The sequence below is a fragment of the Lithobates pipiens genome, unplaced genomic scaffold, assembly GCF_037356315.1.
Source record: "Lithobates pipiens isolate NorthernLeopardFrog02 unplaced genomic scaffold, aLitPip1_a1.2 Scaffold_10, whole genome shotgun sequence".
Lineage (NCBI taxonomy): Eukaryota > Metazoa > Chordata > Amphibia > Anura > Ranidae > Lithobates > Lithobates pipiens.
Genome location: NW_027507686.1, coordinates 106,767,161 through 106,792,354, shown reverse-complemented (window position 1 = coordinate 106,792,354; position 25,194 = coordinate 106,767,161). Strand labels below are relative to the sequence as shown.

Below are 25,194 nucleotides of genomic sequence, written 5' to 3'. Positions count from 1 at the left end.
GTCAGACAATCCGACAGACAGTCCGTTCAACTTTTGAATGAACGGACTTGACCACACACGATGAACAGACAGTCCGCTGAAAACTTGCGTGATGACGTGTACAGCACGTACGACGGGACTAGAAAAACGACGTCCAATACACTGCAATGCAACCTTCGGCCGTGTAAATCCTTTCTGAGCATGCACCATACTTAGTCCGTCCAACTTGCCTACACACGAGCGGACTGTCCGCTGAAACCAAGTTTGGACGGACAAAATTACGGAAATTCCGAAAGACTAAGTCCGTCAGACTGTCCGCTGAAAAAGTCCGCTGAAGCCCACACACGAGCGGATTGTCCGCTGAAACACGGTTCAGCGGACTAAGTTGGGCAGACAATCCGCCCGTGTGTACGCGGCCTTAGACTTACCGGTAACTCTGTTTCTAGGAGTCGTCCAGGACAGCATGGATTCCCTCCCTATATGCTGTTATAATGCTGGACAAGTGTTTTTGTCCTTACAGAAGCCGTTTCCGGGGAAGTTCTCATTTACAAGACTGAAGGGGAAGGGACAGAGACCGCCCTTTAAAGATCTGGATTGTGTTTCCTGCCTCTGGAGGTGGAGCCTATCTCTCTAGTGCTGTCCTGGACGACTCCTAGAAACAGAGTTACCGGTAAGTCTAACTCTTGTTTTTTCAATTATCGCATGTCATAACATAGGATTAATTGATTCAAAGTTTTTCTTTCACACAATGGAGAATTCATATTCTAAATAAAATATAACGAAGCCAATTCAAATTTATATATTAAGAATATAACAGGCCCAGAAGATCTTGGTTTGCCGAGATCATAAAAATGTCAGTGGGGGACCCTTGGACCCTGTCGTTGTGGCCAGACCTTTTGGTACAAGGCCTGGTATTTCATCTTGCCGTATAAATGCTAAATTGAACGGTTTGGCTGTTGAAACCCACATACTAAAGGACCCTGGGTTATCTCCTTCAGTAGTGTCTACTTTGGTCGTTAATGCTAGGAATCCAGCCTCCAGAGTCATATACTATAGAGTCTGGAAGGCATATGTCTCCTGGTGTGGATCCAGGGGTTGGCACCCCAGGAAGTATGTCATAGGTAGGATCCTTGAATTCCTGCAAATGGGATTGGAAATGAAGCTGGTCTTGTGTACTATCAAGGGCCAGGTCTCGGCCTTATCAGTATTCTTTCATCGGCCTCTTGCTTCTCACTCTCTGGTACGTAGCTTTATTCAGGGGGTAACGCGGATTAATCCTCCCGTCAGGGTACCAATGAAAATATTTTTGGTTGCCATATCCTCTGCCAGAAGGTTATCAGAATTAGCGGCTCTGTCTTGTAAAGAGCCATATTTGATTATGCATAAGGATAAGGTGGTATTGCGGGCTTATCCTGAATTCCTACCAAAGGTAGCAACAGGTTCTCATTTAACCCAGGATATTGTTCTGCCTTCTTTTTTCCCAGAGCCTCGATCTAGGGAAGAGAAGTCACTACATTCCCTTGATGTATTGAGAGCAGTCAAGGTCTGTTTAAAGGAGACCGCTCAGATTCGCAAAACAGATGTTTTGTTTGTACTGCCAGAAGGTCCTAAAAGAGGACAGGCAGCATCAAAATCTACTATTTCCAAATGGATTCGTCATGTGATTGTTCAAGCTTATCTTCTAAAGAAGAAAATTCCTCCTTTTCATGTTAAAGTGCACTTCACAAGGGCTGTTATTGCCTCTTGGGTGATGCATCACCAGGCCTCCATGGCTCAGATCTGCAAGGCCGCAACTTGGTCTTCAGCCCATACATTTACCAGATTCTATCAAATCGATGTAAAAGGTCATGAGGATGTTGCCTTTGGGCGTAGTGTACTGCAGGCTGCAGTACAAGTCCTCTAGTCCCTTAATGCCCTAACTTTTTTGTTGTGTCTCCCTCCCTTCAGTTGCCTTTGCTATGGGACATCCCACATAGTAACTACTATGGCTCTGTGCCCCCTGATGTATGAAAAGAAAACAGGATTTTTAAAAACGGCTTACCTGTAAAATCCTTTTCTTTGAAGTACATCACAGGACACAGAGGTCCCTCCCTTCTTTAGTATACATGCATATTGCTTGACTACAAAACTGGGGTACTCCCAGTAGTGGGAGGGGTTATAAAGGGAGTGTACTTCTTGTCTAAGGGCGTGCCAGTTTCCATCACCTGAAGGTGGTCTATAACCCACATAGTGACTTCTATGGCTCTGTGTCCCCTGATGTATTTCATAGGAAAGGTTTTTACAGGTAAGCTGTTTTTAAAAATCCTGTTTTCCCCCATCAAAAGTAAGAAAGACCCAGGGAAAAGTTTTTTCGTCCCCAAAAACCAGGGCTGTCACAGGGACAGACCCCTAAGGGGTCAACCCCCAAAAAACTGTGGGGAAGGGGAAAACAGAAAGTTGTCCTGTTTTCCTCTCCTAAACAAAAAATAAAAATAAAACACTTACTCTGCATTCACACCTGAGCGTAGCGTGTTTGAACGTTTTTACCGGCGTTTTGTCGTGCGACAACGAGCGTTTTGTCACACTACAATGCGCGACAACGAGCGTTTTGTCATACTACAACGTGCGACAACGAGCGTTTTGTCATACTACAACGCGCGACAACGAGCGTTTTGTCACACTACAACGCGCGACAACGAGCGTTTTTTAACTTCGGCGTTTTTTTTTTCAGCCAATAGGAAAAATATTTTTCATCTGCTTATTTTTTCTTGAGCAGATACAGCGTCAAAACGCCCGTAGAAACGCTCGTTGTCGCGCTAAACGCTCGAATCGAGCGTTTCCATTAGTTTCTATGGGAATGAAAACGCCCAAATCAGCCCAATTCGCGCAACAAAAAAGGGTCCGGAACTTGTTTGAGCTTCAGGCGTAGGGCTTCAGGCGACATGGAGTGGAGATGTGAACCATCTCCATTGAGAATAATGGATTTTTTCCCCTCCATCGTTTTGTAGCTTCAGGCGTAGGGCTACAAAACGTTCAGGTGTGAACGGGCTGTAAATCCCAGTGACTTCATTCCTGTGGGAGGGAGATTGGGGCAGTTCCTCCCACAGTGGGAAAAGACTATAAATAGTGAGGATAATCAGGGAAGGCTATCGAATCCAGTTCAAAGGCACGCCGCCCACAAGGACATTTTGTAACAAAGCCTCCCAGGGATTCCCAGAAGGCGACGACCTTGTTGTCACAAATTGGCCACTTGGTAGACCAGCGGGTTCTTGTTCCAGTGCCACAGCAAGAAGTAAACCACAGTTTCTACTCTCAAGTTTTCGTAGTAAAGAAACCGTCGGGCAAATTCCGCCTAATATTATATTTGAAGTTACTAAACAACTAGGTGACATACAAAAAATATTGGATGGAAACAATCTTTTTGGCGAAGTCAATTCTTTCCCCAGATTGCTTCATGGCCTCCCTCGACCTGAGGGACACCTATCTACACGTCCCGATCCACGAGGAATCTCAAACATTTTTGAGGGTGGCAATCCAGTGGGGAAGGCAGGTCTGACATTTTCAATTCAGGGCCTTACCATTCGGCCTGTCCTTATCCCCCAGGATTTTTATGAAAATCCTCGTGGAGGCACTTGCCCCTCTGAGATTGAAAAGGATATCGGTCATCCCATATTTGGACGATCTTTTATTTTTTTTTTGCCCCCTCCATTCTCCAAATACAAGTTGATTTGTGGGTGGCCATTTCCTTTCTAAAAATAAACTGGGGTGGTTGATAAACAGGGAGAAATCAAACTTACCGTATATACTCGAGTATAGGCCGACCCGAATATAAGCCGAGGCCCCCAATTTACCCCCAAAAAAACTGGCAAACTTATTGACTCGTGTATAAGCCGAGGGTGAGACATGCCTGTCCATCCCTGTGTGTGTGTCCGTCCATCCCTGTGTGTCCGTCCATCCCTGTGTGTCCGTCCATCCCTGTGTGTCCGTCCATCCCTGTGTGTCCGTCCATCCCTGTGTGTCCGTCCATCCATCCCTGTGTGGATGTGTGTCCATCCATCCATCCATCCCTGTGTGTGTGTGTGTGTCCATCCATCCATCCATCCCTGTGTGTGTGTGTGTGTCCATCCATCCATCCCTGTGTGTGTGTGTCTCCATCCATCCATCCATCCCTGTGTGTGTGTGTCTCCATCCATCCATCCATCCCTGTGTGTGTGTGTCCGTGTGTGTGTGTGTGTGTGTCCAGCCTACCTGTGTCCCGAGCCTCCGTCCCGTGCCTTGCCTCCTTGCCTCCGTCCCGTGCCGTGCCTTGCCTCCTTGCCTCCGTCCCGTGCCGTGCCTTGCCTCCTTGCCTCCGTCCCGTGTCGTGCCTTGCCTCCGTCCCGTCCCATGCCGTGCCTTGCCTTGCCTCCGTCCCGTGCCTTGCCAGGATCGCCGCTCTTCGTCGGCGCCTCGGCGGCCATTCTAAAATTCAAAAGCCGCGCCTCCGCCTTCGCCTGTGATAGGCGGAACACTGAATTTCCCAGCAGCCTGTGTTCCGCCTATCACGGACATCGTCTCATCCTCGTCCGTAGTACGAGGATGAACGGATGTCCGTGATAGGCGGAACACTGACTGCTGGGAAATTGAGTGTTCCGCCTATCACAGGCGGAGGCGGAGGCGCGGCTTTCGAATTGTAGTATGTCCGCCGTCTGTCTGCTCGATACGCTGATCGAGCAGTCAGACGGCGATGACTCGAGTATAAGCCGAGGGGGGCACTTTCAGCCTCAAAAAAGAGGCTGAAAATCTCGGCTTATACTCGAGTATATACGGTAACCCCGACACAGGTATTACAGTACTTCGGGTTCTTGGTGAACAAAAGAGAAGGTAGAAAAGGTGAAGGCGACTGCAGCCTTTATTCAGAACAATCTGGCAATTTCCCTCTATTCAGCTATGTCGGGTCTGGGGTTCCTGGGAGCAACAAATCCTGCAGTACCATGGACAAGGCCCCATTTCAGGTGTCTCAAGGCCAATATCCTGATCAGGTGGGACGGAGCGCAGGAATTGCTGTACACAACCTTCCCCCTATCTCCAAAGACCAGGAGGTCTCCGTGGTGGTAGAGAAACGAAGAGAACCTTGTGCAGGGTCTGTTATTGTCTCTTCCAGTGTCCGTCCGTATCACCACAGACGCCAATGCTTGGGGCTGGGGGTCCCACTGGGGGTCAAGAATAGCCCAAGGGCGCTGGGAGAAAGTGCAGTCCCAAAGATCAGCCAACTGGAAGGCGATCTGGGAAGCTCTAAAGACATTTGCCAGAGAGCTGAAAGGTCACCACGTACAGGTCCTCTCGGACAGTGTGGTAGCAGTTTCTTATTTAAGCAAGGGGGAACAAGATGTCCATCTTTAATCAGACTAAAAAGAGTCATCTAGTTTTGGGCCAAGAGAAATCTGAAGTCAATATTCTCAGTCCATCTAAAAGGAGTGGAAAACCACCTCACTGACTTTCTGAGGTGTCACCAAGTGTACAAGTCAGAATGATCACTAAACGGGATATCTTCCAGCTAATAGAGAAATGGGGACTTCCAAAGGTGGACTTGTTCGCCAATAAATCAAATGCCAAGGTTCCAGTGTACTTCTTACTAGAAAGAGAAGTAGGGGCCAAGGGGATAGATGCCTTGGCCCAGAGGTGGGCCTTTCCCATGTGTTACGCCTCCCCCTCCCCCCGTTCAAACGTATTCCTCTGGTCCTGAGGAAATTTGTTCAAGAGCGTACCACAATGATACTAGTGGTTCCATATTGACCGAAAAGGCAGTGGTTTTCCACACTGTTTTCCACACTGTTAAGCCTGACAAAGGAGCCTCCCCTCATGCTACCTGAGAGGAAGGATCTGCTGTCCCAGGGCCCAGTTCTTTTAAAATACACTCTAAAAGACTAGACTCTAAAATTGTCAGCTTGGTTTCTGAAGAAAGCCTCCTGAAGTCTAAGGGGCTCTCAGACAGGGTGGTAAATACAATTCTTTCTAGTAGAAAGAAAGTAACCCAAGGAATTTATGTTAAATTTTGGAAAGTTTTTTTTTTTGTTCGTGGTTAGATCCCAAGAAAGTGTCTGCAGGTATCCCAGCCGTCTTGGAGTTTTTACAAGATGGTGCGCATCAAGGACTGGCCATTAGCACATTAAAAGTATAGGTTTCGGCCTTGTCTGTTTTTTTAGAGCAACCCCTGGCGTTCTACCCCCTAGTTAGCAGGTTCTTTAAGGGGTGACCCAGGATTAGACCTGTTCCGTTTAAGAGTCTGACAAAATGGGACCTCTCGACAGTATTGCAAGGTGTATAAAATGGTATAAAACAAATGGTATAAAGGGTATAAATTGGTCACAAAAGGAAGAGCTCTCCTTTGAAATGGGTTATGCTCAAAACTGTCTTATCCACCTTTCCCCGCATTAAATAAGAGAGCTTTTTGTGCTTTTAAGCGCAAAGAAATTTATATGCTTACAGGGAGAAGCTTATATTTTCTAAACACATTAGCGTGCTGCAGGCACTTTCCATTATTAAAACAGAATTCCAAAAGGAATTTCCCTTTTCCTCCATGGCTAACTCCACACGGGCACTATTGGCTTCTTGCGCGGAGCAACACCAGAACAAATCTGTCAAGCAGCAACATGGTCAAGCTACTCGACTTTCATAAAGAATTATAGATTGGACCTCATCTCAGCGCAAGACCAAGCATTTGGGAGAAAAGTCCTCCAAGCGGTAGTCCTGCCCCCCCCCCCAATCTGGTAACTTCTCGTTGATCCTCTAGTGCTGTCCTGGACAGACGACTAGAGAAAACTAGAGTTAGATTTACTCTGTTTCTAGAGTTGTCCAGGACAGCAGGGATTCCCTCCCTATATGCTGTTATAACTTTGGACGAGTGTTTATGTTTCAGAAGCCGGGGGGGGGGGGGGGGGGAGTTCTCAGTTAAAGACTGAGGAAGAGGGACGGAAGCCACCCTTTAAATATCTAAATGTGTTTCCTGCCTCTGGAGGTGGAGCCTATCTCTCTAGTGCTGTCCTGGACGACTCCCAGAAACAGAGTTACCGGTAAGTGTAACTCTAGGTTTTGGCAATGCATGGGGGTGCCAATAATTAATGGCACCTGCTAAAGAGCAGCGTGCACGTACACACGACCAGACTTTTTGACAGCAAAGGTCCAACAGAACGAGTCCGTCAGACAATTCGATCGTCTGTGGGCTCCATCGGACCTTTGCTTGCTGGACTTTAGAAATTTAAAACAGGTTTTAAATTTTCCCACCGGAACTCCGCCGGACCAAGAAATCCGTTCGTGTGTATGCTAGTCCGACAGACAAAACCGACGCTAGGGAAGCTATTAGCTACTGGCTATGAACTTCCTTATTCTAGTCCGGTCGTACGTCATCATGTTCAAATCCATCGGACTTTGGTGTGATTGTGTGTGGCCAAGTCCGTTCATTCGCAAAGTCCGGTCATGTGTACGCGGCATAACTGTTCTGGTGGCAACTCAAAATTTTGGTGCTCATTATGCCTTTTTCCTTGCAGGTATGAAAAAAATAAAAAAATTCTCAGCAGGTTTACTACCACTTTTATGTAAAAAACCTTGCAAAGAATTGCAAATTTAGGGAGGTGCAAAGAGACTTTTGCTCTGCTATAACCCAGAATCAGCCAACAGCAGATTTTAGTCCTTGGCAAATTAACCAACACCTTTTGTTTGCTACTGAGTTTGGTTAGGGCATCAATGTATCAAAGACCTTTGGTCATGCAAGGGTTTTCTGTGAAACACTGTAGTTGAAACAAAACCGGTCAAGAAAGGGCATTTAAAAGAATCTGAATCTCTTTAAAGTCAATGTTTTCTTTCACTTTAAATTGTTTGATTGGACCAATTCCATTATTAGGTGATTCTGCCGCTGTCAGTGCTGTATCATAATTTAGTAGCATTATCTACATACAGTATGCAGTGTTTTCCAGGAGCATCACAGGCAAATTGCTGTCTCCTGACAGAACAAAATCAAGTCAAGCTGAGTGTTTTTCAGTCATTCACAGGAAGCATATAATTATGAATTAATTTAAGGTTTCCACTGATTGGTCAAGGTGGAAATTGTGTTGTCATCCACCCGCATCTTCATATTGACCAGTCAGTGAAAGTCCTATATCCATTCTGGTTTGCGTTTCTGATTGTAGCTTTCTGGCAGAAAAAAAGGCTAAACTTGCCTAAACTATGTACAAAAAATGCTTCTTATGAGCGTTTTTTTTTGCGAAGGGAACAGGCGTTTTTTTTTTTTTTTTTTTTTTTTTTTAAGACCAGTGTGCATGGAGCCTAAAGGTGAACTCTACGTATGGTTCTGTTGCCTAGTTACATTGATCTAGCCTGGACCAATGTAAGTGTAGTGGCACACCTGGCTTTCTACTCCTCTCTTTCAATCCCTCCACTGGCTTCCTATCGCCCAATGAATTAAATTCAAAACACTAAGAACATACAAAGCCATTCAAAACTTAGCCCCCAGCTACAGTGCAACCGGAAAGTGTTCACGGTGCTTTACTTTTTCCACTTTTTTATGATATAGCTTTATTCCAAAAGGGATTAAATTCATAGTTACATAGTAGGTAAGCTTGAAAAAAGACAAAAGTCCATCAAGTCCAACCTATGTGTGTGATTATATGTCAGTATTACATTGTATAACCCTGTATGTTGCTGTCGTTCAGGTGCTTATCTAATAGTTTCTTGAAAATATCAATGCCCCTCGCTGAGACCACCGCCTTTGGAAGGGAATTCCACATCCTTGCGGCTCTTACAGTAAGGAACCCTCTATGTAGTGTAAGGGATCAGAGGGGTGAACAGCTGGCTCAGAGGCAGTCCAGTAAAATAAAAGTGGCTTTAATTCAGCAAAAAAACATAAGACCAGACAGACTTGCCTTATCACACGGATGTGCACACAGGTACAGCTCACAGTTTATCAGCCCACAGGCTTAGAGGTAACAGTTCATGACTCCAAACAGAGCTACAGTCTTTTTGTGGTTTAAGCTCACCCAGCAGGTACACCATCCAACAATGGACGTTTCCACACAGAGTGCTGCTGTGTCTCTCTCTCCTACTCAACAGCTCCACACTGACACTTTCAGCACACCTGATCATAAGCAGGTCTGAAGGGGAAGCACCTGCCTTCTTCAATTAACCCCCTCTTAACACTGCCCCAGGCTGACCCTCTACAGTAGTTTAAGGTCAAACCTCTTTTCTTCTAATTTTAATGAGTGGCCACGAGTCTTATTAAACTCCCTTTTGCGAAAAAGTTGTATCTCTATTGTGGGGTCACCAGTATGGTATTTGTATATTGAAATCATATCCCCTCTCAAGCTTCTCTTCTCCAGAGAGAATAAGTTCAGTGCTCGCAACCTTTCCTCCTAACTATTATCCTCCAGACCATTTATCAGCTTTGTTGCCCTTCTTTGTTTCAATAAAGTTTTATTGTAAGAAGAACAGCTTACAAAATTCAAAATATCCATGCATATATCAGTTCAGTACATTTAGCATGTATAGTCATTAATTTTTAAGACAAGAAAGAAAGATGAACAGTAATAACATAACCATATACAATTAGATGGTAACTATTCTCTTGCAAGACCCTGGCTTCATAACATAGCAAGATAAATAATATTGTTTGTTTATTTGGAGCCTGGGTCAATACATTGAGCTGCTTATATAGAAAAATAAAAATAGAGGTGGAGGGAATTGGAAAGATAAGGGGCAATGAAAAAAGATCTTTTGGTGAGAGAGCCTAGTGATCGATTTGTTAGCAGAGTGAGTATAAACATCATTAGTGCCTATAAGCAAACAACAATCTTCTACATAGTGAACATTCAATCCGTGTTCTAACCTACTAGAGGTGGTAAAGAGTATTTGTCCCAGTTACTGTAATGGCTTCAGCCAGTATCAAGTTGTAAGCATCGATCAGAGTACCGATACACCACCCATGGAGACCATATTTTGTTAAATTTTTCAATGGATTCCCTGGCAATGGCAACCGTTTCCTCCATGTAATATATATCTCTTATGGAATTAAACCATTCTGGTATGGTGGGAACGTCCTTTGACTTCCAATGCCTGGGAATCAGGATTTTTGCTGCATTCATCAGGTGTCAAAATATCCATGCATATATCAGTTCAGTACATTTAGCATGTATAGTCATGAATTTTTAAGACAAGAAAGAAAGACGAACAGTAATAACATAACCATATACAATTAGATGGTAACTATTCTCTAGCAAGATCCTGGCTTCATAACATAGCAAGATAAACGTTACAAAGACTTTTTGTAACGTTTCATAGAGCAATCTGCAATATGCAGTATGCAGCACATAGGTGTAAGAGGGATTTTTGTGTCTGTAATGAGCTTAATCAGCTCACACACCTTATCCAAAATCTACTGAAACCAATTGCCTTCATAAGTCACCTAATTAGTAAATAGAGTCCACCTGTGTGTAATTTAATCTCAGTATAAATAAAGTTGTTCTGTGAAGCCCTCAGAGGTTTGTTAGAGAACCTTCGTGAACAAACAGCATCATAAAGGCCAAGGTACACAGGAATAAAGTTGTGGAGAAGTTTAAATCGGGGTTAGGTTATAAAAAAAAAATATCCAAGGCTTTGAAATCTCGTGTAGCACTGTTCAATCCATCATCCGAAAATGGAAAGAGTATGGCACAACTGCAAACATACCAAAAGACAAGGCCATCCACCTAAACTGACAGGCTGGGCAAAAAGAGCATTAATCAGAGAAGGACCCAAGAGGTGGGTAACTCTGGTAACCCATGGTAACTCTGGAGGAACTGCAGAGATCCACAGCTCAGGTGGCAGAATCTGTTCACAGGACAACTATTAGTCGTGCACTCCACAAATCTGGCCTTTATGGAAGAGTGGCAAGAAGAAAGCTGTTGTTGAAAGAAAGCAACAAGAGGTCCCATTTGCAGTTTGTGAAAAGCCATGTGGGGGACAGAGCAAACATGTGGAAGAAAGTGCCTAAAATGCTATGTGTGGTGGAAAACAAACACTGCACATCACCCTGAACACACCATCCCCACCGTGAATCATGGTGGTGACAGCATCATGTTGTGGGGATTCTTTTCTTCAGCAGGGACAGGGAAGCTGGTCAGAGTTGATGGATGGAGCAAAATTCAAGGCAATCTTGTGCCTCGTACACACGATCAAACAATCCGGTGGACTCAAGTCCCGCCGGACCATACCGCCGTGTGTGGGCTCCGACGGACTAAGAAAGTATTTTTGCACTCCAATCTGTCCGCCGGACTCGCATTTCGGCGGACAATCCGGCCGTGTGTGTGCCAGTCCGCCAGTGATGTCCCCGCCCATTATGATGTCGCAGTCCCAGAGGATGCTGGGACTGTGACATCATAATGGGCGGGCAATATTATAAAAAAGTGTAGCGCTTCTCACGGCTTCAACTAACAAATCTCATTGATCTTACTTATAAGTGTAAAGTTATAGTGAAAGAATCCTACTATAAAGTAGTGCTCATAATATATTAATTTTTACATAAATTATATATATATAGGTGACGCGTTTCGTCGTAGAAGACGTCATCTATGACGAAACGCGTCGGGACTCTGCTGCAATTGTGTTTTATCTTGTTAAGCGCACAAACCACTGTACACATGTGAGTTTTGTACTTTTATCTTTTATTTGTTTCTATAAAAACGGAATTATGCTATGTTTGGTTCCTGCTTCTTTTCCGTATGTTCTTAAACTGCCTATGGGTATATCTGGTTGAAGTTTAAATACCTTTCAACATATGAAGAGATCGCCTACATTTGAAGTCCCCCTGGTTAACTGCTGCTGTGAGGATCTGCATATAGTTGCAAAAGCTTGTATGATCCCCAAATGTAAATTTGTGAGGATCCAATAACTCCGGTAAGCCTTCACTTCGCCTGGTGATGGGAACTTCACAAGATTAATGCATGAATCTTTGAAAGGAGGTGTAATATATTTCCTACATGCTTGTGGATTATACAAAGACATCACACACAAAGGACTCTGTTTTTTGGGACTTTGTTGTTTCTTTGTTTTTTCTTCTTTTACTTTGTTACTTGGACATTTTAGAAAACTCTTTTTTGAGTCACCTATATATATAATTTATGTAAAAATTTATATATTATGAGCACTACTTTATAGTAGGATTCTTTCACTATAACTTTACACTTATAAGTAAGATCAATGAGATTTGTTAGTTGAAGCCGTGAGAAGCGCTACACTTTTTTATAATATTGTTTACCTTACACTTGATACCCCGGGGATGTGTTAGCAGCTCTTTTGTGTGGTTTCTATTTACTTTTTGATAAGAATAGCGCAGTGTTTTGTTACAAATTTTACATCATAATGGGCGGGGACATAATCCGGTGATGTCCCTATATAAGTCGCCGCACGCCGCTTCGCTGTCATTGTGACTGGAGAGAGCGACCAGGCAACATCTCCAGAAGAGAAGAACAGAAGGCCATAAGACAGCGGCGACAGAACACCATCGCTTGTAAAAGAGCTAGAAGAAGGTGCAGTGGCCCGGCAAGAAGAACCGAAGAGGGGGGACAAGACCCCCGAAGAGGGGGACAAGACCCCCGAAGTCGGAAGAAGAGGGCGGCGGCGAAGAAGAAAGCCGGGCTCCTCTGCTAGTAAAAGAGCTAGCAGAAGATAGCGGAGGAGTCTGGCGAGAAGACCCCTGAAGACTGAAGAAGACCCCCGGAGCTGTTCAATAAACTATTTTAACCCTTGTGTGTTGTGTTTTTTTTTTTTTTTTTTTTTACTTTTTTTTTCACAGGTGAATGGGTAGGAGTACATTGTACACCATACTCATTCACATAGGGTGGGGGGCCCCCTTATTAAAGGGGGCTCCCGCATTCCGATAAGCCGCCCGCCTGCAGACCCCGACAACCATCGGCCAGGGTTGTCGGGAAGAGGCCCTTGTCCTCATCGAAATGGGGACAAGGTGCTTTGGGGTGGGTGGGCGCGCGGCCCCCCTTCCCCAAGGCACCCCCCCATGTTGAGGGCACGCGGCCTGGTACGGCTCAGGAGGGGGGGGCGCTCGCTCGTCCCCACCCCCTTTCCTGGCCGGCCGGGTAGCGTGCTCGGATAAGGGTCTGATATGGACCTGGGAGGGACCCCCACGCCGATTTTTCGGCGTAGGAATTCCCCTTTAACTCCATACCAGGCTACCTGGAGACGCGCTCAAAATGAGCGGACTTTCCTCCACGTGTGTGGGCGAGTCCGTTCATTTCAAAAGTACAGCGTATTAGTCCGCTGAAAAAGTGCCGTGTGTGGGTAAGTAGCTCGTTCGGAAAGCCTGCCAGACAGTCCACCGGATAGTCTGCTACGTGTGTACGTGGCATTAGATGAAAACCTGTTTGTCTGCAAAAGACTTGATACTGGGAGAGAGGTTCACCTTCCCTGGTCGACACTAAACATACAGCCAGAGCTACAATGGAATGATTTAGATCAAAGCATATTCATGTGTTAGAATTGCCCAATCAAAATCCAGAGCTAAATCCATTTGAGAATCTGTGGCAAGACTTGAAAACTGCTGTTTAGACGCCAGAAATGTCTAGGTGTGCAAAGCTGGTAGAGACATCCCCAAAAAGACTTGCAGCTGTCATTGCAGAACAAGGTGGTTCTACAAAGTACATAATACAAACAAAAATATTTTTTCATAAAAGACATGAGGCAGAATACATTTTGGCTAAAATTTATGACAGAACTAGGTTTTTAATTTTTTTTTTTGATGGGATAAGTTTTATAGCAGAAAGTAATTAAAAAGTGTGTGTGTGTGTGTGTGTGTGTGTGTGTGTGTGTGTGTGTGTGTATATATTTTCAGTCTTTCATTAGTTTAAGTCGCAAAAAAAAAAATTGCCTGGTCATGAAGGGGGTAAAATCTTTTGGAGCTCATAGGGTTAACTAGGGAAAGGGTCAAGGCCTTTGAGGCAGCAATGGTTAGGGGCAGTTCTGGCTCCATCCTACCCTCCACCTGGTTCCAACTCCCTTCTCTGTGCACCTGGCTGCAACTTCCTTCTCCTCTGGGCACCTGGCTCCATCCTACCCTCTACCTGGCTGCAACCTTCTTCTCCTCTGTGCACCTAACTTCATCCTACCCTCCACCTGGCTGCAACTCCCTTCTCTGTGCACCTGGCTCCATCCTACTCTCCACCTGGCTGGACCTCCCCCCCCTCTCCTCTGAACACTTGGCTTCGTCCTCCCCTCCACCTAGCTGCAACTTTCCCCTCTCCTCTGTGCACCTGGCTCCATCCTTCCCTCCGGGGCACAGGGGTAACAGGACAGTCAGGGATTACAGGGGACAAACGTTGATCGGGGAACTCGGGGATCACAGGGGACACAGAATTATCAGCATTTCGGGGGTCACAGTGGCAAAGGATGACTGTTACAGCAGACAATGCATGATTAGGGACTCAGGGGTCACATGGGACACAGGATAATTGGGATTCAAGGGTCACAGTGGACACCAGATGATTAGGGAACTTTGGGGGGTCACAGGATAATCAGGGGCTCTGGGGTCACAGGGGACAACCTCTCTTTCTCTCTCCCCTTCATCTCGCTTTTTCTTTCTCATTACAAAGTCGGGTTGAAAAAAGACACAAGTTCAACCAAAAAAATAAATAAATAATACAATCCCATATACACAAACCTACATCTACAGTTGATCCAGAGGAGGGCAAAAAAAAACAGCAAAGCATGCTCCAATTTGTTACAGCATGGGGAAAAAATCCTTTCCGACTCCCCCCCCCCCCCCCCCCAGAGGCTTTTCCCTGAATCAACTTATACGTGTTAGTACCCAGTTATACTGTGTACATTTAGGAAAGAATCCAGGCATTTTTTTAAAGCAATCGACTGAGCTTGCCAGAACCATGGGATCTCTATCTGGAGTCCATACCTCTCAACTGGCTCGCTTACTTATACTGCGGCACAATAGCTCTCCTAGGCGAAACACCGTGTGGGTACGTCTTTCCATTTAAGAGCTGCCAGAGGGTGTGTGCCCACTGTACGGCGGGGGGGGGGGGGGGGTCTGATGCGCATGGCTGGTGGACGCAATCGCGTGCGCGAGAGCCAGCACAGGTATTTGTGTGTAAATGCACAAAAAAAATCACAGATCACCACCATTACTAGTAAAAAAATAAATGGATAATAAAAATGCCATAATCGTTCCCATAGTTTGTAGAGGCTATAACTTTTGCACAAACCAATCAAAAAAAATATACAAATTGTAAAGAGTGCTCTTGTCAGGAACGGGGTAAAGTCTTCCAGGGCTGAAGTGGTTAATAAATGAAAGGACATTGCATGCTATTATTGAGCTTATGATCTACCAAAACCCCCAGATCCTTCTCCACCATAACCACTGACAAAAAATGTTTTTTTTTTTTTTTTTTTTGCTGGCAGTTTATCAGGGAAAAGGCTGGTGTTGACGCTTCAATCATAGAGAGGAGAAGAGAGTTGCAGCCAGGTGGAGGGTAGGAGGGAACCAGGTGCACAGAGGAGAAGGGAATTGCAGACAGGTGGAGATTAGAATGGAGCCAGGTGCACAGAGGAGGAGGGAGTTGCAGCTAGGTGGAGGGTAGGATGGAGCCAGGTGCACAGAGAAGGGAGTTGCAGCCAGGTGGAGGGTAGGATGAAGTTAGGTGCACAGAGGAGAAGAAGGTTGCAGCCAGGTAGAGGGTAGGATGGAGCCAGGTGCACAGAGGAGAAGTGTCACTTGTGAGGGGGAGTGGGCAGAACCTTGTAGAGGACTGCTGTAATGATTGATTTGCCGGAGCTTTTCTATTGCATAAAGATTTCTTGAGAAAATACAAAATACAAACTTAACATGTACAATCATGGCTTGGTGAGCTTGTACAAGTAATGCACATCTGCATGTATAGTTAATTAAATAGAGCCATATTGAGACTATGTATTTCTAAGCTGTGAGAAAATATATGGCTATGATGCTTAGGAGTGCGTATTCTCAAAGGACGATATAAAGAAGAAGGGAATGCCAGTGGAGAAAATGATCATATGGGGATAAGCAAGCAAAGGGAGAAAAGAGGGAGGGAAAAAAAAGGGGGGATGGAGTTAGGCATAGGAGTCAGAGTAAAAAAAAAGGGGGGGGAGACAGGGAGAGTGCGGATGAGGAGCGGGAGGGGGTGAGGTCATCACCAACTACCCTCTCCAGTTTATAGAGCTCAATACCCTTAAATATATCATAATTGGGTTTGGATTTAAATTAGGCATTGATAGCAGGGGTGGTGTCACTCGAAGTCGATTTGAGATCTTGGTATGATTGGGAACTTTTGAAAGTAATCCAGGGTTCCCAGGTGATCGTGAATTTGAAGATGTTATCCAAGGCAGTATATATCCGCTCCTCAGACAGAAGTGGGGGGGGGGGGTGTGGACCTCCAATGGGTCGGTATGCATGTCCTTGCAGCATTAATCATGTGCATGGCAACCGACTTCTGATAATGTTTTTTAGGAAGTTTAGTTAGATGCAGGAGATACTGCGCCGGGCAAAACTCCAGAGAGAGTAATGACACTTGTTTTGTCAGGTCATGAACTCTGCGCCAGAATGGCTGGAGTGCCGGGCAGTCCTACCAAATATGGAGGAATATGCCAGTCGCTACATCACACCACCAGCAGAGGTCAGGGACAGAGGGGGAGAACTTGTGTACAAAGTCTGGTGTTCTATACCATCGGGTTTTTAGTTTATATCCGTTCTCTTAAACAGATACATTGAGGGACCCTTTGTGAATGTAAAGGTGGATGGGGTCCCAGTCCTCCTCATCTATCTCAAAACCCAGGGCCGATTCCCAGAAGGAATGTTCCGCACCTAGGAGTGTGGATGGTTCATCGAACAGAGGCGGGTAAAGCGTGGAGATGACGTGGTATTGGGGGGTTGAGTGAGTGAAGAGTGGCTCCGTGGTTGTGGGGGGTTTGTAAAGCTTTGTTTGCGGGATGAGTCAGTTAGGTAATGTTTAAACTGAAGGTAGGACCAGAATGAAAATGTCCCCAAAAGCGTAGTGAGATCAGTTTGTCGTAGGAAGCGATCTCTTTGGAAGAAGTGTTTCACTAACATTTCTGTGTGTGGCTATTTGGCTTTCAAAAAGGAACTTGATAGACCTGGGGGGAAGTCTGGGTTACCTCAGACTGGAGTGATAGGGAAGAGTTTAGCTGAGACTGCATGTACAGTGCATGCCCTCTTGAATTTGTGTACCAGGGGATGGGTTAAGGCTTTTGGCGAAACGTGTCTTTTGGACAGCCAGGGAGCATGACACAAATCTGAATTGGTCACCAGGTGTTCTAAAGAGACCCAGTCTTTACCTTGGTTATGTAGATGCCAATCGACGACTTGCGCTAAATGGACCGGGAATGGATCAGGAAGGCCAATTTCGCCACTCGCTTTAGGGAAGAACCAATTTCACCCAACTTATCCATGGGGGTTTCTTACACCAAAGAAAAGTCCTACACATGGACTTATACAGTCTAAAGGAGGGTGGAAGGGCAAACTGGTACTGTTTGTATTTTATATAGGAGCCGAGGCAGAACTGTCATTTTAAGGTTGGACGCTCTTCCAAACCAGGAGATGGTCGGTTTATCCCACTTTTGCAGATCTTGGCTTATATTATAAAGTTCCAACTGAAAATTTCTGTTGTAGAGTTCTGTTTAAGTCAGCAGGGAGTTGGATTCCCAGGTAGGTTAAGGCTCCCGTTTTCCAATGAAAGGGGAAATTACATTGACATTGCTCGGCCAGTTCCGTGATGATTTGAAGTAGTTTATTTTTAAGTTAGTATGATATAAAGAGTGATTAGCGCAACTTATTAACAGCTGTGTAATTCTTAAAATGAATGTGTAAATATTGCTCTGTGAATATTACTGTGCAACCAAATAACTATGTGCAGCTTCAATAAAAAATATGCGTAAACGGAGTGCAATAACAAATCCTATATATAAGGTTAATGATTGCTATTCTCAGTATATGAGCAATGCAATAATTCCATATAATCAGATGATAATAGCGGTATAATAGTCCATTAGCTCTGAAATAAAGGCGCTAGAGTGAAAAAAGTGCTTATGTGCAACAAAGTATCAAAAAAAGTGTATATATAAATATACGTAAACGCAGTGCAATAGCAAATCATATATATAAGATGAATAATGAGCTATTCTCAGTATAAGACCAAATAACTATGTGCAGCTTCAGTAAACAATGATATACTAGTAATCCTATATGGGTAAATATGCATAAATGCAGTGCATTAACAAATCCTATATATAAGGTTGCTATTCTCAGTATATGGGTAATGAAATAATCAATTCCATATAATCAGATGATAATAGTGGTATAATAGTCCATTAACTCTGAAATAAAAGTGCAAGAGTACAAAAAGTGCTTATGTGCAACAAAATATCAAAAATCTATATATAAATATACGTAAACGTAGTGCAATAACAAAATCATATATTATTTCATGACTCATCTATTGAGAATAGCCCATCATTTACCATATATATAGGTAAATGATGGGCTATTCTCAATAGATGAGTCATGAAATAATCAATTCCATATAATCAGATTATAATCACGATATAATAGTCCATTAGCTCTGAAAAATAATAATAAAGGTGCTCATGTGCAACAAAGTATCAAAATAAAGTCTTCAATAGGTGGTTTCTGATGTGTAATCTTCCTGTGCTCCACTTAGTGCTCTCTATATTTTTATCTCAATATGGGTAAAAAATGCCACAGAGATCACTGTTGTTTGGGGCCTCCCCTGGATTCAGCAACAAAGGATGATATCTCTCAAAATGGTGTATTATAAATGATAGCTTTCAATCGGTCCATACGGCCGTTCATTCACAGCGAGTATAAACAGGGGATAAAAAGGAATCTCCCATAGTGTAGTGTAGTATATAAAAACTCACTAGTTGATTAAACAGCCAAATGGGTACTTACAACGATAAGAGTTAAAAACAGCAGATCTGTAATTTACACGGCATTACAGGCGCCCCTTTACGTCACTTCCGGTTTTCTCATAGTCCAGTTACTTATAGGGATGCCTGAATGCTGTGTAAATTACAGATCTGCTGTTTTTAACTCTAGAGTGCGTATCTCGTCAGATAGTGCTAGTACCAGGGCTTGTCGTTCCTTATTTCTCCACGCTGAGGCCGACAGAAATTGGCCTCTGATGATACACTTATGAGCCTCCCACTGTATCATGGGGAAAACCTCTGGCGTGTCATTGTGGAGAAAGAAGGCCCTCAGCTTATGTCTAAGATTTGCCAAGTCTCCAGGGTCCTTGAGAAGAGAAGGATCTAGTTTCCAAGTTTTGGCGGTGTTGACGATCTCAGGAAGAAAAAGAAAAACAAAAAGGGGGGCTCGAACTTTGTAGGCACAAAACACTCTAGTCAATTAAAAATTCCATTTATTGTACATAGAAAAATATTAAAAACATTGAAGCAAGACCATGTCTCAAAATTGAGTAATATACTATCAGTATGCAAGGCCTGTATATGGATAGACTATACACTCTTATAGCTATTAAAATGGTGGTCACACCAAGTGCAGTTAGTATAATAATTCATCAGATCATTGAATCACGTATAGCAATAAAAGATTGTATAACACTTGCAAATGATTATTACAATGGTTGGAGCTCTACATGTTATGCGACTTGTGCTTCTTCAGGAGCTTCAGAGAGACGGACTTGCAATTAATCAAAAAACATAAGTGCAGGCAAAACTAACATCTGCAGCCACCGTGGTGTAATATAGAATTGCATTGAGTGGATTGCTTTTATAGGGATGGTATTAAAGGTATCTGGACTCCCTACCACGAGGGGAAACACCCCTCACATTGCAGTATGGCGGAAGACATGCAATACATAGCTTGAACCCAGAGAAAACGGGGGTAGAGTGGTCACCAAGCAATGGCTCTGATGGGGCTAAGTACTGTGGCTAAACAGCCACTCGGATACACATGTTGTGAGGCAGGAAATCGCAAGGTGGCAGTGATAGGGTGATGGTCCGATATTGTCATGCTCTCAATGTTGGCGCTATGAATGTATGGCAGATCCGCCTGTGTCACAAACAGGTAGTTCAAACGTGAGTACCTATTGTGTGGAGTGGAGAAGAAGGGGTTGTCCCTATCTCGGGGGTAAAGGGTTTTCCAGGTATCATGTAACATCAGGGACGCGAGTTGGCACTTAATTTGGCGTTGGGCAGAGGATGGAAGAGAGGAGGTCCCAGTTGAGGTATCTGTTAAGCAGTCTAGAGGTATTTTAAAATCACCCCCTAAGATTAGCAGTCCCGTTTGAAAAAGCATGAGTTCGCAATGACTTCCCGCATAAATGTGAATTTCCCAGTATTGGGGCAGTAAATGTTGGCTAGCGTCACTGGCCTATTTCTCGATAAACCTTTCAGAAAAATTAATCTACTTCCTGGGTCTAGCATCTGGTCCTTCGCGTTAAATGCTAATGTTTTAGAGAGCAAAATGGAGACTCCTTTAGTTTTAGAGTCCAGACAAGTAGCATTATAGGCCGTGGGATATCGGTTGTTATGGAAGCGTGGTGTTGCAGTAATTTTAAAGTGTTTCTTGGATAAAAAGGACCTGAGCCCTAAGTCGGTGTGCTTCTGCAAGGACACTGCTGCATTTTCTGGGATGTTCAATCCTTTAGCGTTAAGAGAATACATTTTAAGAGAGAGGGGAGCTGAGCGTGTTGGGTTGTGTGACATGTTTTACTTTGTTAAAGTGGCTGGATTTGGATAATCCTATTCACCTGTGCCCAGGGGTACGTGTAGCTGGAGAGGGTAGTAGAAGCGGTGAGAAAAGGGCAAAGAGGCGGTGAGAAAAGGGCAAAGAGGTAGGGAGGGAAAATCGAAGAGAGAAAAAAAAATAAGGGGGGAGGGGAGTGCCAGCAAAGGGTAGTGTGAACGAGGCGATAAGATCAACACGTAACTTCCGGAGGTGGAGACAGGCCTGCTAGTCCACCTAGTTGGACAGGGAAGAAGTAAAGATGAGGTAAAGGGAGGGTTAGCTGGAAATAATTCAAATGGAAACCTGCCACCTAGAGTTGGGTTTTGAGCAGTGGCGGCTAGTGAAGTTTTAGGATGGGGCAGACCCCGCCCTTCCTTGTTGACCCCTCCCACTTGGTGAAAATGGGCATGGCTTCAGCAACATAGTGGGCGTGGCTCTAAGGTGGTGTGGTTAGTGTCTGAGATGAACGAGGGAAGGAGGAAGAGGGAGAGAGGGATGGAGGAACAGCAGGGACAGATCCTACACAACAATAGAAATATGTGTATTCTAGAAAGTTTAACAATCGGCAGATAAAGATATTCCAAACACCTGGTGTTAGCACTTCAATCATCCTGGCACCATGATTGTTATGGTCTCAGGATGATTGAAGCGCATTATTTCTATTATAACATTGTAATATAAAATGAAATCATTCAACTCACCATAATGCAGAATCAGTGGGAGCCCTGAGACACCAGATGCCATCAGGTGTCCCCAGCGGAGTCCCTCCTTACATGCAGCCTGTGTCACCATCAATTGCAGCAGCATGTGTCACCATCAATTGCAGCAGCATGTGTCACCATCAATTGCAGCAGCATGTGTCACCCTCAAATTGCAGCAGCATGTGTCACCCTCAAATTGCAGCAGCATGTGTCACCCTCAAATTGCAGCAGCATGTGTCACCATCAATTGCAGCAGCATTTGTCATCAAATTGCAGCAGCATGTGTCACCCTCAAATTGCAGCAGCATGTGTCACCCTCAAATTGCAGCAGCATGTGTCACCCTCAAATTGCAGCAGCATGCGTCCCACCAAGTTGCAGCAGCATGCGTCCCACCAAGTTGCAGCAGCATGCGTCCCACCAAGTTGCAGCAGCATGCGTCCCACCAAGTTGCAGCAGCATGCGTCCCACCAAGTTGCAGCAGCATGCGTCCCACCAAGTTGCAGCAGCATGTGTCACCACCAAGTTGCAGCAGCATGTGTCACCACGTTAGAACAGCGTGTGTCACCACGTTGGAACAGCGTGTGTCACCACGTTGGAACAGCGTGTGTCACCACGTTAGAACAGCGTGTGTCACCACGTTGCAGCAGCCTGTGTCACCACGTTGCAGCAGCCTGTGTCACCACGTTGCAGCAGCCTGTGTCACCACGTTAGAGCAGCAGCATATGTCACCAAGTTGCAGCAGCATATGTCACCAAGTTGCAGCAGCATATGTCACCAAGTTAGAGCAGCCTCACATCAAACTCCCCCTTACTTACCTTACAGTGTATCAAGTATGGTGTAGCACTTTAACAATTAATAAATGAAAAGTTCATAATATTGATGGATGAATTCCAGAAAAACTGTCAAAATAGAATCGTTATTCTTCGATCCATGAAAGGGACAGGAGGAACCACCACCAACACCCGATATTACTGACTCTTACCGTCAGTGCCCATAATAAATGCACATAGGATCGAATTGTAAAAGATCAGATTTCCAGACTCCTCCTTATCACAATATGATTAATCCACATAGGGGGAACCATCCATAAGCAAAAAAAAAAATTTTCTTTGCACTTCCCAAGACTTCTTCTAATGTGTCCTCAGAAAAGTTAATTTTCCCAATGGCCACATAAAAAAATGAAAAGAATGGTTTTATTGCGCAGACTTCATGATAAGTCAATCATTCTTTAATAAAAAATCCCAATAAAATAACACTCACATTTCAGATGAAACACAAATAGCATATAGATACTAGCAACATCCGGCATAAAGGATGGAAACCACTCTCGTGCTCCTTCACATATCACAGGTCCCTCTTTCACCCAACGTTTCGTCACAAACGTGCGTCATCAGGGGCATGACCGTGACAATAGAGAGAGAGCTTTATATAGGAATCAGGATTAAAAAATGAATTAAGTTAAAAATTAACCTCTTGCAGGTGCTGTCTCCCATGTGTGAAGGAAAACGCCATTTCATAGTGTGTATTTCCGCCATGATTAGCATGCGTTCCATTGCGCAGGAGTCAATATAAAATAAAGCTTAATGCGGAACTTCCGGTCCGACGTGCGTTCCAACGGCCGGAACTAACCTGTAAAGAGAATAGATGATAGGCCCCAAGTATATCCCACTAATAATAAACAATACCCACGTCACTTCCGCCCGGAAGTGACGTAAGTATAGGCCTGATGCTGAACTTCGGGTCTGCTGTGCGTTCCAACAGCCGGAACTTCCGGTCCGCCATGCGTTCCAACTCTCCATAGAAGGAGTAATTAATAGGCCCCAAGTGTACTCCACTAATAGTAAACAGTGCCCACGCCACTACCACCCGGAAGTGACACAGGTAAAAAACAAAGGCCAGAACAATCAATTCGCCGTGCGCTCATCGATCGGAATCCACCACAGACAATACTATAGATGGAACGCATACTCACCCCGGAAGTGACACAAATATAGGGCCAAAACCGGAATAGTCCATGCATCCAGCACGCAGGGTCCGAAAACTCATTTATAGAGAAATATTACAAATGGAACAAACGTGCGTTCCAACGTACGCCTAGGGCACCCACAATAATATTCACTTAAAATAGACACTATTCACCACCAATATGGGTCATAAATATAGTACCCATATATTCTTAACCACTAAACCTCATCACAAGAGAAGTGGTGAAAATAAAACAAAACATTAAAGCTGGACCCCCCCATAATGGCAGACTGTCCGCCAAGTAGTCCTATCGGTTTATTATAGGGGAAAATATTTAATGCCACAGGGTGGCCACCATTATATAAATTGTCCTAATTCTAAAGGAGAGTTATACTATATAGGTTGGAGAAAAAGAAAAAAATAGAAAAAAAATCTATTTTTTTAAAATATATAACAAGCAGACAGACGAAGAAAAAAATTAAAATTAAATCAATAATTGATTATCTTCACATTCCTGTCAGACAATTTTTTATTGAATACAATAGTCCACCCAAGGGCTAAATGTATTCGGCTAAGAGGGAAGACCGTGATCATTAGTCGGAGTCGAGAGTGGTGTCCAAAAAAAATAAAAAATAAAATACATACATTCTAACTGTTACTAATGAATGCATTAACATCCCATTCAATGTTCATGCCCAACGGGGCGTAGCATAGAACTTGATAAATCCACTTGGTTTCCAAGCGGGAAATCTCCCGTACCATGTTGCTGCTCCTCCAGTGTCCTTGAAATCTATCTATACCAATGAAGGTGGTACCCTGAGGGTTTTTATCGTGCTTAAGAGCATAGTGCTTTGATAGACTATGCTTAGGGAAACCCCTTCTAATGTTGGCTATATGTTCCTCTAACCTGACATGTAGCATTCGTTTAGTTCTCCCTATATATTGTTTTGAATAGGGACATTTAATCAAATATACTACATATTTAGAGGAACAAGTAATGAATTGTTTTATCTGGAAAGTTTCCTGAGTAGAGGTCGATTGAAACATTTCGGTCCTTCTGCTGTCAATGGCATTTATTTTGCAAACAGGGCACTTTCTACATGGGAAGAAACCCCCCATATTTTGAAAAAAGGATGTTTGCTTAGGTGGACTGATAACATTGGGAACAATCCGTAGTTTTATTGGGGGAACTCCCCGATATACTACTTTGGGGCGTTCTGGTAGTAAAGAACTTAGAACTCTATCTCCTTTGAGTACTTTCCAATGTTTGGACATTATATTTTTTATGTCATAATGTTGGTTGGAATAGCCCGTAATAAGAGAACTTAAAGGAATTGTCCTCCCTTTTCACCTTTGTCACCAGTAGCTCATCCATATTCTTCTGTAAGGCTAAAAGGAAGGCTCTCTCAAGTGTTTCTTCCTGGTAGCCTTTTTCCAGAAAACGGGTTCTCAACAAAGTTGCTTCTTTTGTGAAATCCTCTACATTGGTACAAGTGCGTCTTAATCGCAAAAACTGGCTTTTAGGAATAGATTCTAGCCAGGTCCTATGGTGACAACTATTAACACTAATAAACCCATTACGATTGGTTTCCTTGAAATAAGTCATGGTAACTATCTTGTTGTCTATAACCTTGATGTTAAGATCCAAAAAATTGATTTCTTTACTGCTGGCTTCAAATGTTAAAGCAATGCCCCTATCATTCATATTCAGTCCCTGGATGAAATCTCTCAGGGACTGCATGCTTCCACTCCACAGGAGGAGGATGTCGTCGATGTAGCGCCTCCAGAGAACCAGCTCAGGT

At 44.0% G+C, this 25,194-nt stretch overlaps 1 protein-coding gene across 4 annotated transcripts in view; it reads left to right on the top strand.

The window, feature by feature from the left end:
- Window positions 1-25,194, top strand: part of RCE1 (Ras converting CAAX endopeptidase 1) — a 289,886-nt gene that overhangs the window by 20,622 nt on the left and 244,070 nt on the right. The window contains exon 2 of one of the 4 annotated variants that reach the window (XM_077457282.1): window positions 500-649. The exons of the other annotated variants lie outside the window; for them this stretch is intronic. The gene's annotated coding sequence lies outside the window, so the exon portion shown is untranslated. The remainder of the gene's footprint in view (window positions 1-499; window positions 650-25,194) is intronic. 4 annotated transcript variants of the gene reach the window in all.